The sequence below is a fragment of the Curcuma longa genome, unplaced genomic scaffold, assembly GCF_044706935.1.
Source record: "Curcuma longa cultivar G26 ecotype Majalengka, Jawa Barat unplaced genomic scaffold, ITB_CL_G26_1.1 contig_21167, whole genome shotgun sequence".
Lineage (NCBI taxonomy): Eukaryota > Viridiplantae > Streptophyta > Magnoliopsida > Zingiberales > Zingiberaceae > Curcuma > Curcuma longa.
In genome coordinates this window covers 1-14668 of record NW_027431576.1, presented here as the reverse complement: position 1 = coordinate 14668, position 14668 = coordinate 1, and the positions used below count along the sequence as shown (strand labels likewise).

Genomic DNA, 14668 nt, shown 5'->3' with positions numbered 1-14668 from the left:
GTGTTTTTGGGTTTTCTGAATAAAAATGGGGGAGTTTTGTGTTTTGTTGACGTTTTCAAATGAAATGCAATGCCAAATCAGGGAATAAACGAGGAATGCAAATAACTAATCTAATATGCACTATTAAAGCAAGATAATGAATCAACCCTAAAATGCAATGCAATTTAAGATCAACGAATGCACCCTATCCTAGTTATGATCTAAAGCAATTGTGGAATGCAAATTCAAGCCCTTGTTAACTGAAATTTACCAAATCCTAATGCAAACCCAAACCTCATGCAAACTCTACATAACATCTTCAAAGCAGTGAAGGCATGAAATTCAACTATAGAACAAGGAAAAACAAAATCTAGCTTATGAAACAGTTTTGCAATGAAGCTACTTAACCTTAACCAACTGCAATGGATTCCACCAATTTGTCCTACTCACATTCCTCAATTGATACAAGGAAATTAAAGTTGGCACTCAACAGTAACCTCAATTTCAAAGTTTTCAGACTGCAAATGTTGAATCTCAGTTAAGCAAACATCAAGGCAAATCAATTAACTTAGTTTACTGAACCAATATCAACACAAAGGCTAAGCTAGTTGCTTCAAAACCTGATGCATGATACTCAAATGGCATTTACAGTGGAAGAACTCAGTTATTCAGGAATGAAATCAGAGTACAAGAAAGGTTCGGTTGGCACAGAACAATGGGTTCAATGTAAGCTTCAGTGGCACGGAACAGTTTCTCAGAAATTGGTTTTAAAAGGGCTTTAGAGAAACAAACTCAGGAGACTAAGCTAATCGAATGACAATTCAGAATCCAAACAAAGCTAAACAATGACTAAGAACCGAATTCACAATGTTTAATAAAAAACACCAGTCAGAAATGAATTTAAAGAAGCAACTGCGGTAAACAGACAATCAGAAACTCTGAATTGTAATCAGAAATGCAGGAAAACGAAGCAAAAACAACCACAGCCCTTCCCTTCTTCAAATCCTCTCATTTTGGTGTCAAACAAAAGCCAAATCGGAGACCCTCCTCATTGGAAATCCCTTCAGAAGCTCGAATGCCGTATGCTGGTCGTATTTTGCTCGCGTCCACAGCTCGAAAATCAGAAAAACCCTTCCTGAAACAGAGCTGCAAGCAAACAACGTTGAGCTGTAAATCTGGAATTCCACTCCTCTTCTTGTGCTGTTGAGTTCGTTGAAGATTTGATAATGCTCAGCGCCCTTCAGAGAACCCCTCTTCCGGTTGCTGATCAACGAAAGCTACCTTGTTCTGCAATGCTGTCGAAATTCGCCACAACAGAGGAGATTGCGCACCGTCGGAAAGACCCTCGCCGGCGGTGCTTCCAGCTGCCTAATGCCGTCCAGATGATCAATCTAAGCTTCCTCAAGGGTCCAGGGATTTGAAAAAGTGGAATGGAGGTGGCTGGGGCTTGCCGGATGCGAAGAAGAAGAAGCGGGGAAGACGAAAACGCGAAGGAATCGCGGATGAACAGTGGCGCAGCCACTGTTCACTTCTCAAAATTCGGCTTATATACCCGGTTGATTAATTGAAGGATCTGGGCCGTCCGTTTTTGATCTGATGGTCAGAACTTGATCTGGAGCTTTAGGGCAGCTTAGGGTTCTTGAAAAATTCCGAAATTTTAATCGGGCTTGATCTAGTTCATGTCCTCCATGTGGGCTTGATCAATTTGGGCAAATTGACTCGATTTGACTTGATTCGATCGTGATTGAGCTCGAGTTCGATCCAATTTGAGCCCTAAAATCAATTAGAACCCAATTAATACAAAAATTGCCATTAAATCATAAAAATTATAATCAAGCCTCAATTTATGCAATATAAAATGAATATGATCAAATTGATTCATTTAACAATTATTTTCATCCTAAAATCCAAAATTGAATCAATTAAAAATGCAAGAAACCCTAAAGTGATAGATTTAGCTTGCAGCAATATTCATGCCACGAACTTGAGATAAAGGAAATGCAATAATTCTCTTATGCATCGGTAGTAGGGAGTTTGATATATGCTCAAGTATGTACACGTCCGGATCTTGCGTACATTGTGAGGATGTTAGGTAGATATTTGAGTAACTCTGGACTAAAGCATTGGAAGCTATAAAGAGGGTTATGCGATATTTGCAAAGAACGAAGGATTACGTGCTCACCTATCATAGATTAGATCATTTAGAGATCATTGGATATTCAGACTCCGATTTTGTTAGATATTTAGATAGTACGAGGTCCACCTCAGGTTATATCTTCATGTTGATAGGAGGGGTTATATCATGGAAAAACTTCAAATAGATGCTAATAGCCACTTCTACTATGGAGGCAGAATTTACAGCCTGCTATGAAGCTTCCAACCACGAGATATGGATGTAGGAACCTTATCATAGGATTATAGATCATTGGGGGCATTAATAGGCTATTGAAGATCAATTGTGATAATAAAGCTGCAAAATTATATTTTAAGAATAATCATAGTTCATCAAAATCTAAACACATCGATATAAAGTTTCTAGCAGTTAAAGAAAGAGTTCAGAGTGGTTAAATTATGATAGAACATATAAGAACAGATTCTATATTAGCAGATCCGCTCACTAAGGGCTTGTCACCCAAGGTGTTTCATCAACATGTGCTAAATATGGGGTTTTCCTTTTAATGAAGTATCCATTTGGTAGGAATCTATATTTGGTGTAATGCTCTATATTAATGAACACATATATTTTTTGGCTTATTGTACGCACTAAAGTTTTACATGTGTATAATTTTTTGACTCTTTAATATAAAAACATCATGATTTACTATTGTAATTTTGTATATAGTGTTTGTAAATATGATGTTGAACTCTTTTAAGTCATAAGGTTGAATTATGATTTACCATTGTGGTTTTGCATAAAGTATCAATAAATATGATTTGGACCCTATTTAGGTCATAAAGAGGACTCTTGAGAATGAACATGTACAGATTACATTTCATGTCATTTTCATACTACACATTCACATTTGATCTATATCATTAATTAAATTAGAACTGTAGTTACTGTTGGGTCTTATTATAGTTTTAATAACTTTGACTTCTTTAGTCCTATATTAATTAAATTAATGGACTCAGATTATTTTAAAGAGTATTTAACCCATAAAGTTTTGGTATTATGAGTTCAATTAAGGTGTTGTGTGTTGTATACCATATCAAGTATAGCTCATGATTAAAAGATTAAGTCTCAATTTGGTGGGTTTACACGTGAATTAACACCACACAATATTGCCATTAAGATTAAGCCCCCATTAAGTGATATGATACTTATTGTATAAAGGGGGATTTAAGTTATTGGATATGGATTGCATGTATAGATCCAATAACCTATTAACGTTAATGGATTGTTAACGAGTATGAGCTTTATAGTCCATAGAACATAGAAAAGCGGGATGCCCATGACGGGTACGTGTGGGATGAACCAAATTCTCATTCAATTTTATTTTTCCATTAGAAGGAGCTCGTACATACTCGGCAGTACCACCTGTGAATACTCCACCGGTATGAAAAGTTCTTAATGTTAGTTGAGTCCCTGGTTCCCCAATTGATTGACCTGCAATAATACCTACAGCTTCTCCCAATTCGACCAGGTCACCATGAGTAGGACTCCGACCATAACATAATTGGCAGATCCAAGATGTACTCCTGCAAGTAAAGGGGGTTCTAATATATATTGGTTGTGCTCGAAAGGTTATGAATCGATTTATAAGTCCAATCCCAATATCTTGATTTCGAGTGGCAAGACATCGCAAACCAATATATATATCGTCTGCTAATACACGACCAATTAGTGTTTGGACAAAAATTTTTTCTGTCATACCATTTTGAGGGCTCACGGAAATACCTCGGATAGTACCACAATCTGTTCTACGTATAATAATGTGTTGAACTACTTCAACAAGTCTACGTGTGAGGTATCCAGCATCTGATGTTCGTACAGCAGTATCTACAACTCCTTTGCGAGCTCCATAGCAGGAAATTATATATTCTGTCAAAGAAAGTCCTTCACGTAAATTGCTTTGAATGGGTAAATCAATCATTTGTCCTTGGGGATCCGACATTAATCCTCTCATACCCACTAATTGATGTATCTGAGATGCATTTCCTCTAGCTCCCGAAAAGGACATTAGATGTACTGGATTAGAAGGATCAGTCATACGAAAATTAGGATTCATTTCTTGTCTCAAATATTCACTTGTAGCATACCATATCTCAATGGATTGACGTAATTTTTCTACCACATGTACATTCCCATAATGATGGTGTTTCTCTAAAATAAAACTTTGTTGTTCGGCGTCTTGGACTAACCATCCCTTCGAAGGGATTGTTAAAAGATCATCAATTCCTAATGAAATAGATGTAGCAGTGGCTTGCTGGAAACCCAAAGTTTTTACTTGATCCAGAATATGTGATGTATATGCCATTCCGAAATGATCGATTAACCTGCTAATAAGTCGTTTCATAGTAGTTCCATTTATCACTTTATTGTGAAAGACCAGATCAGCCCGTTCTGCCATAAGTACCTCTTCTCTTATATTTCTTCTGCTAAGTAGGATTCGACAATGGACCCAAGTCAATGATTCGAAAACTTCCTTTCCTCAATCTTGATTCACACAGAAATTCAGAAATTAGAATACCAGTGAAATTTGGGAGACCTGAATTACCCTAGGCACTAGGCACAAACATCGCCTAATCTAAGAAATTAGATTAGATAGCGTATGAGTAGGCTCGACAAAAACCCTGTATGGCTTCTTCTAATTCTCTATAAAAAGAAATATGACCAAGAGTAGTTCGAATGTATATAGAACGGATTTCTTTTGTTATACTTCCTACTATTAGATAGTGCCCATAAATCTCATGATAAGTACCTAAAGATTCATATTGAACTTCGATGGGAACTTCTCTTGAACCAATGACACGTTGATCTCGTCTCCATCGGAGCCACAAAGGACTATCTAAACTGATTCTTTTCTGTCGATAAGCTCCAAGTGCATCATAGGAACTAGAAAAATGGGGTTCTTTTTCCCTCGTATACCTATAGTTATTATTATGATTATCAACTATTTTTTTTTGGTAGTTTCCACTATTATATGGATTATACCTATTTGCACAAATACCTCGACGATTTCCGATTGTTAATAAATAGAGTCCAATAAGCATGTCTTGAGTTGGTACAGAAATAGGATCCCCGATAGCTGGAGACAAGAGATTCATATGAGAAAACATAAGTAAACGAGCCTCCGCTTGAGCTTCCAAAGATAAAGGTACATGAACAGCCATTTGATCCCCATCAAAGTCTGCATTGAAACCCTTACAAACTAATGGGTGTAAACAAATAGCGCTCCCTTCCACTAAAATAGGTTGGAATGCTTGTATGCCTAATCTGTGCAGGGTGGGTGCTCTATTCAATAATACAGGATGCCCCTGCATAACTTCTTGAAGTATTTCCCATACAATGGGTTCTTTTTCCCGAATTTTACTTTTAGCAATTCCTATGTTAGAAGCAACATGTTGTCTGATTAGACCACGAATTACAAATGTTTGTAAAAGCTCTATTGCTATTTCTCGAGGTAATCCACACTGATGTAATGAAAGCGAAGGACCCACGACAATAACGGAACGTCCCGAATAATCGACACGTTTACCAAGCAGAGTTTCACGAAATCTTCCTTCTTTACCTTCAATTATATCTGAAAATGACTTGTAAACTTTATTGTGACCATCCCTCATTGGTTGTCCACGGATCCCATTATCAAGAAGTGTATCCACGGCCTCTTGTACCAATTTTTCCTGACACATTACTAATTCCCCCGGCGTAGATCTACTTGTTGCTAATAAATCGGTAAGAGTATTATTCCGATAAATAACTCGTCTGTAGAGTTCATTAATATCCGAACTCATTAGTTTACCCCCATCTATCTGAATGATTGGTCTCAATTCGGGAGGAAGAACTGGTAATAAGCACAAAACCATCCATTCTGGTTCTACATTTGTTCGAATAAAATGTTTAGCTAATTTCATGCGTCTAACCAAAAAATCTTTTCTTCTTCTAATTTTTCTATCTTCCCATTCATTTCCAGTGGAACCCTCCTCCCCTAACTCCTTCCATTCTACCAATGAATTACTTGTAATAATTCTCAAATCTGAATCGGCTAATTGTTCTCTGATAGCACCTGCTCCTGTAGAGATTTCTCGATTTCGAAATGTCTCGAAGACTTGGGTAGTAAAAAAAAGTGGTATGCTGTATTTCCGGGATTGGATTTCATATTCGAATAAACCTCGTAATCGTAAGAAAGTAGGTTTTTTAGCTATGGGCCTAGCAAAAGAAAAATCGAGATAGGTTCCTGTAGGGTTGGATTCCCCCCTTTAAAATCGGACGTGAAGGTTTCCTTTCATCCGGCTCAAGTAGTTACCTCAAAAAAGGAAATTGTTTCTTATTTTAATAGTTTGTTTGAAAAACCCTACAAACAAGGAACTACTCCTTACTCAAGTTCCCACTAAGGACCAACGATTCATTCTTCTTTTTGTTACTTTCATTTTAAGAATTACTTATGATAAAATTGGATAAAATGAAAATATGAGATTTTTGAGTAGTCTACTTCTCGTTAAATGATGAATCTCCTTAAAAGAATACTTTGGGACTCGTAAAGGATTTACTTGTCTATATATTGTTCTATTCGATCTTTTAGGCCCCTATTTACCTCGATGGTTATGTTAGCCTTAAAGCATATATGCGATAAATAGACTTCTGTAACCATGCTATATTTGCTTGCTTAAATGCAATCTCGCTATGCTATAAATAAATTAAATAACTGATTCCACAAAAAAGTCTTTTTTTTTCACGAGGTATAGGTAGAATTATAAATTCTTATTTATACGAAATCGACCATGGATTAATTCCCCTTTCATTTGGAAGTATTGTATACACCTATAATTCTGAGTTTCATGTTACTTCTACTTCTCAAAAAATACATGTCAGAGCCGGGGGCATCCCAATCGGATTGAGCGGGATGACAGTTTCTCAGTCCGAATCTGTAAAACGCAAATTTTGATCAAATCACACATCACAGTATACCAAGCCTTCTAATTCCTTAAGGGGTTTATCTAAAAGATTCGCAATATAACTAGGAAGACGTTTTAATACCACACATGAGTCACTGGACATGCAAGTTTTATGTATCCCATTTGATATCTTCGTATCCGAGAATCAACAAATTCCACCCCACATTGTTCACAAAATTTCGGGTCTTCTTTTTCAGCTCCAATCACTCGATAATTTCCACAAGCACAAATTCCACTTTTTATGGGTCCAGAGATTCTTTCACAAAACAATCCATCTTTTTCCGGTTTATTGGTCTTATAATGAAACGTATAGGGCTTTGTCACCTTTCCAACTATCTCTCCATTAGGTAAGATTTTATTGGCCCAAGCCTTTATTTGTTGAGGAGAAACTAGGCCAATTCGAAGTTGTTGATGTTTATACCGGTCAATCATAGAATAGAAATTCTGATTCATTCAGATCAAGCTTCCTTCCTATTAATCTGGAAGTTCTTCTCAGATACAAGGAAATGATTCAGTTCTATAGCTAAAGATCGTAGTTCTCGAACGAGCAATCGAAAAGATTCTGGAGCATCTTCTGGGTTAGATACTCTTCCTCCAATGATCGTAGCACCAAGTACTTCTTGACGAGCTCTAATATGATCAGATTTATAAGTAAGCATCTCTTGTAAAATATGAGCAACACCAAATCCCTCTAAAGCCCAAACTTCCATTTCTCCTACTCGTTGTCCCCCTTGCTTTGCCCTTCCTCTAAGGGGTTGTTGTGTAACAAGTGCGTAATGTCCACTAGAACGTCCATGGATTTTATCATCAACTTGATGAATTAATTTTAAAATATAGGACTTTCCTATTAATACAGGTTGTTCAAAAGGATTTCCTGTTCTTCCATCAAATATTCTGCTTTTTCCCGGATATTCCGGTTCAAATACCCATGGATTTTTTGTTTGCTTACTGGCTTCATATAATTCAGAAAACACTAGCTTTCTCGAAGCCTCTTGCTCATATCTCTCATCAAAAGATGCTATTCTATAATGTCTTTTTAACAGATCTCCCGCTAACCCGAGCGAACATTCAAATATCTGTCCCACATTCATTCGTGATGGTACTCCTAATGGGTTGAAGACCATATCAACAGGTGTTCCATCTTGCAAATAAGGCATATCTTGTCTAGGCAAAATTTTGGAAATGATACCTTTATTCCCATGTCTTCCAGCTACTTTATCACCTACTTTGATTTCACGTTTCTGTGAAATATATACACGAATCATTTCTAAATTATAACTGGAACCCCCCCTTTTCCGGATCCATCTCACGTCAATAACGCGCCCTCTTCCGCCTATAGGTAGTTTTAGAGAAGTTTCTTTTGCAGTGGATACCTGAATTCCAAGAATGGCTCTTAATAATCTATCCTCTGGAGCATACGAGGATTCGTTTGCCGTCTGAGGCCTTAATTTTCCTATTAAAATATCACCTGTTTCTACCCAAGATCCCAGCATCACAACTCCATTTCTGTCTAAATTGCGGAGTAAATGAGCCTCTAGATGTGGTATTTCCCTAGTGATTCTTTCAGGTCCTTGGCTTGTCATATGAGTCTGAATTTCATATTTCCGGATGTGAAAAGAAGTATAAATATCTTCATATACCAAACGTTCGCTAATTAGTACTGCGTCTTCAAAATTGTAACCTTCCCATGGCATATAAGCTACTAATACGTTTTTTCCTAAAGTGAGTTCCCCACCAACTGTAGCCGCACCGTCCGCTAAAATTTGTCCCTTTTTAATGCATTTACCTCGCGAAACCTGAGGTTTTTGATGCATACAAGTATTTTTGTTGGAACGTTGACAGATAACTAATGGAATACTTATAGTAGTGTCTCCGTTACTTGTAGTAGTGTCTCCATTACTTGCAAAAATAATCTTGTGAGGATCAGTATAAATGATCTTTCCCTCATGTTCGGCTATAGCGGAAACCCCCGAATCTAGAGCCGTTTGACGTTCCAGTCCAGTTCCAACAATGCACCTCTCGGACTGAGAAAGCGGAACTGCTTGGCGCTGCATATTAGAACTCATTAAAGCCCGATTCGCATCATTATGCTCGATAAAAGGAATGAGAGAAGCTCCAATAGAAAAATATTGGAAGGGAAAAATACTTCTAAGATGAATCTGTTCCCATGCAATAGTCAGGAACTCTTGACGGTATCGAGCTGGAACAACCTGTTCTTCCTGAATACTCTGATTCAAGGCCAAAGAATTTCCAGCTGCTACCCTATAATATTCATCTCTATTTGGTGATAAATAAACTATCTGTGCCTCCTTTTTTGATCTTTCAGATATTTCATAAAACGGACTCTTTATGGATCCCCGATGGCCAATCCTCACATGAATGGCTAAGGATCCAATAAGTCCAACATTGATTCCTTCGGACGTATCAATTGGACAAATACGTCCATAGTGGCTAGGATGAATATCTCGTATCCGAAAACTAGCAGTTTTACCCGTCAATCCTCCAGGACCCAAATAACTCAATTTTCGCCCATGAACAATTTGTGTCAATGGATTAGTTCGATCCAAAACTTGAGATAAAGGATGTAGGCCAAAAAACGATTCATAAGTGGTTGTTAATGAAGTTGAAGTTACCAAATTTTGAGGAGTCGGTATCAATTTATGACGAATTGCTCCAGATATAGTTCCTCGAACTGCGTTTTCTAAACGAACAAGAGCCAATCCAAATTGATCCTGTAACAAGTCCGCTATAGAACGAATACGTTTATTTTTCAAGTGATTCATATCATCAAGTGTACCCATTCCAAATTTCATTCCGATCAAATGATCCACAGCAGCCAATACATCTCGTGGTAACAAAAATGTATTGTTCTGAGGTATATCAAGATTCAGTCTACGGTTCATATTTCGTCGACCAATCCTTCCTAATTCACATCTTTGTTGAAAAAATTTCTTTTGTAATTCCTTACATAAGGACTCAGAAAATATCGGATCCCCTCCTACACAAGCAAATTGTTGATAAAATTCCAAAATAGCACTTTCTTTTGACCCAATCTTTTTTTCTTTCTTATCATTCAGATTAAGGAAAGACAAGAAAATTTCAGGGTAACAAACATTATCCAGAATTTCTCTTAGATTCGAACCCATAGCCGACGATAGAACTAGAATAGATATTTTTTGTTTCCTACTCACACGGGCCCATATCCTTGATTTTCTATCAATCTCTAATTCTGATCTCCCCCCCCAATCTGATATTATGGTGCTGGTATAGACAGAAATTCCGTTATGGTCCAATTCTGAACGGTAGTAAATACCAGGACTTTGCAATATTTGATTGATCACAATTCTGTATATTCCATTTACTATAAAGGTTCCCAGGGAATTCATTATTGGAATGTTTCCAATAAAAATGGTTTCTTCTTGTATATCTCTACCGGTTTTCCAAATTAATCCCGCGGGTACATATAATTCAGAAGAATATGTGAGTGATTCATACACAGCATTTCTTTCGTTTATCAAGGGTTCCACCAATTGATATCTTTCTACAAATAATTTAAATTCAATTTCTTGATCTGTGTCTTCAATTTTCGGAAACTTATGAAATTCTTCCGTCAAGCCCTCATTAATAAACCTACAAAATCCCTCAAATTGGATCTGACTAAATCCAGGTATTGTGGACATTCCCTCATTTCCATCATTCCAGAGCATCTTAATTTTCAGTTTCCTCTTTATCGAAAAATCCCATTATTAGCTCACTATTTATCGAACCATATGGATCGATTTCGCAATGATGGAATGTATATTCTGTTTACTGAATCACATGAAATTTTAGACAACCCCGTAAATGTACTTCATACGTATGAGAACGGAAATGAGACAGAGGAATGAAGAGCATTTTCGACGCAAGACAATTGCGACAGGTACAAATGGAAATGAATTTATAAAGCATTCCCAGAACAATTCCGTCACTTACACTTATGGAGTCTTATATAGAATATAAAAATTCATCCAACTTCTACCTATTATTATGATAATACGATTAGATTGATTGGGTACCAAAAAAATAAATGGATTCAGAATGAAATCGAATCTCTATGAATGAGATAAAGAAAGCCAGTAGTAATATAGTTTCCCCTTTAGTTAAAGTGAATTTTATTTCATGTTGAAAAAAAAAATTTCGGATTTTTTGACTTTTACTATATATAAATATATAAATATAATTTGACTTTTACTATATATATATAATTTTACTATATATATATAACTATATATATATAATATAATATATGGATTTATGGAATATGATTGAATTGCGTAATAGGAATAATATTTCCTAAGTAAAGTATATGCCGGTATAGCTATCCACCTATCCACATATCTCATCTCATCTTTTTTTTATAGCAATTTTGCTTGTGGCAACAGAAGTCAGGTCACACTATATCATAATTTCCACTTTTTCTATTGTATTATAGAAAACGAAAAAAAAAGCACGACGATTCCCTATAAGGATATGGGATATGTACATAAAAAAGACTCGTCCCGGTATATGTGTAACAATTTTTGTTTTTGGGGTGTGGGTTTACATATACACATATAATATATATTGTTATATTTGAATTGATTTGTTATGCCAGTAAGGAAAGGCAACAATTTGAGATACAAATTGAAGAACTTTTCACTAATTCAAAAAAAAAAAGAAAAGAATTAGTAATAGAATCTTAGTAAAAGAATATGGATGAATACTCTTTTTTTACCTATTTTATATTTTTTTTTTAGATTTGGATCGGATTTGGCGACATGGCCAAGTGGTAAGGCAGGGGACTGCAAATCCTTTATCCCCAGTTCAAATCTGGGTGTCGCCTGATTAACAAAAAACGGGGGATTTCTTATTCTACTGATTTAATTCGACGAATTTTGTCCCCGGAGCCGGAGAAGTATAAGCGCCTGTCGATAGTTTTTTTTTCTCAAAATCTGGTCCTTGGGTGTGGCTCAAACCGATACAAATAGGGATGAAGTGAGTCTTACTTAGTAATATGATTGACTCTCACTATAAAAAAAAATAGTGAGAGTCAATTCTGGGATTCAGAACGACGAAAATCAGAGGTCGAAAGTATCCAAAGGTTCCTAAAAGACAATCCATTTTTCTCCTAGGATTGAAGAAGAGATTGTACGAAAGAGTATCAAGAATTCCTAATTATTTTTCACTACCATTACTAAAATTGTGTCTACTGACTCCATCTGGAATTAGATTGGATAGGCTGATGGGAAATCCATTTAAGAGTTGTGGAAAGGATTGAAGAAACTTTGTATCCAGACTCACGAGGGTCTCTGAGTAATCAAACATTCAATCAGGATAGTCGGTCAACTCTTATTTTTATAGAGTAAAAGTAAAAGTCGAAAAAAAAAAAAGGGTAACAAACAATAGGTCTTAGTATTCCCACATGTTTCATTTCATTAGGATAGAAGTATTCCTTTGCTATCTAATTTTCCAAGAAAAAGTATGTGTATCATATCTGTACTTAATACTTATACTTCAAAATTCTACCAGAAATCTTAGAATATTGTTACAAGTAGATTCATTGGATTGGTTCATTAATAGCTTTAAGTCAGAATTATTTTTTGACTCTGCGCCATTAATTCCACTATGATTATCGATCAATAATTAAATAATTCCTTCATAGAGATAGGAGACATAATTCATATGGATATTGTAAGTCTCGCTTGGGCTGCTTTAATGGTAGTCTTTACATTTTCCCTCTCACTCGTAGTATGGGGAAGGAGTGGACTTTAGGGAGGGGTACTACTAGTTTTTTAATTTAATTGTATGAATTGTTTAATTGAGCGTTTTGCAAAGCTTTTTCTTTTGTCTCTGTTTCAAAATTATACTGAAATACAGTAATGAATAAGAAAATACAATAATGAATAATAACCATTCGATCAAACAATGAATGATTACTTTACTATAGTTCTAGTTCTATTTCGAAACTAAAATCTACGCATGATAGGAAAATTTTTTCAACCGGATTCTTCCTAAACATTCTATTTTAATAAACCAGTTCTTATCAGAATTATGGATATTACAATGAGCAAAAACCCGAAATGGGTTTTTTATTTTTTTCTTTATTTGTTTCCCTCTTTTTTTACTTTTACTGTTCTAAGAGAACATAAAGTCGTTCCGCTAATCTAATTAGATTATGGCAATACATACTTTCTATTGGAAGTGACTAGTTGTTGTCCAAACCAAAGAAAAGAGGTTATACACATAAGAAGATTAGATCCTTCTTTCGTTGCACGATTCACGTATCGTGTATTTTACCTTTCTTTTAGACTCCTCTCCATTCCATTTTTTATGCTTAAGACATGAGATGAGTCAAAAAAGCATAAAAAATGGAATGGAGAGGAGTCTACCCTATTAACCTATTCCCTTTTACAAATCTGAATAAATTATCATAGAATAGAACTCCGCGGATCATGTTTTCTGTTAATGGATCAAGCAATAGCTTCTTGTGGTGGGAAATCTAAAAAAAGAAAAAGATTCTTTGGTTTCGTTTTCTTTTCTCTTTTTTTATTTATTTTGAAATTTCTAATAGATTAGTATACGCCCATATTATTCTTGCTCCATTGATTCTTTTGATGGATCTCAGGATCTATCCTATATAAATAAATTCTAAAATAGGTTAAGAATTAGAACAGTTGGCCTTCGATTATTTTGGATCGATCAAAATACACACAGGTAAATGTAGCCAAAAAAAAGAATTGGGCTGCTATTTTGATGTACTATTTAGATATACATCTAATCCATGTACATACATATTGTATATTGATCTAGATATGGGCTTTTTTTTTATAGGAAAAAGTCTATATCCGTATACAATACAACTTTCTATGAAAATAATGAATATGATAATATATACTATATAATAGTATATAACTATACAATACTAGATAGTATGGTAGAAAGAATTATATATAATTCTTTCTACCATACTATCTAGGCTTAGATACTACTATCTCAGATACTTATTATCTCAGATACTTATTATCTCAGATACTTATGATTCCAGCCAGATCATTTCGTTTAAGACTTGAAGTTTGAATTCCTTTCTTCAATCATTGATAAGAACTAATAATTCAAGTTTCAATCAAATTAGTCATTTTGACTGACTGTTTTTACGTAGATGATAAGTAAAAAAGCAGTAGGAACTAGAATGAACAGTGCAGTAGCAATAAATGCGAGAATATTGACTTCCATAATCTCATTTTTTTTTTTACTTCGCAATAACTCGGGATCTAATCCCATAGAGATGAGAAATTGGATTCCTGTAAATTCAATGGGATGAATTGCATCCTGATGATACTGAATCGGATCAGTATTATGAATAACAATATATGATCTATCAAATAAATTCATCGTCGAGAATTGAATAGTATAACATAGGAAGATCCTTTATCTATACTAAATCTGAAAAAGGATTCTTTATTGGATCAGGAAATTTACATCCTTTTCCACTTTTTCTTTTCTATAAATAACCCAACCCTATCGTCTTCCCTATATATTCCTCCTTCGTTATATT

At 35.3% G+C, this 14668-nt stretch overlaps 1 non-coding gene across 1 annotated transcript; it reads left to right on the top strand.

The window, feature by feature from the left end:
• Positions 1-11885: 11885 nt before the first annotated feature.
• Positions 11886-11956, top strand: TRNAC-GCA (transfer RNA cysteine (anticodon GCA)). Its single transcript has one exon. It is a non-coding gene; the product is annotated as a tRNA-Cys (tRNA).
• Positions 11957-14668: the final 2712 nt, after the last annotated feature.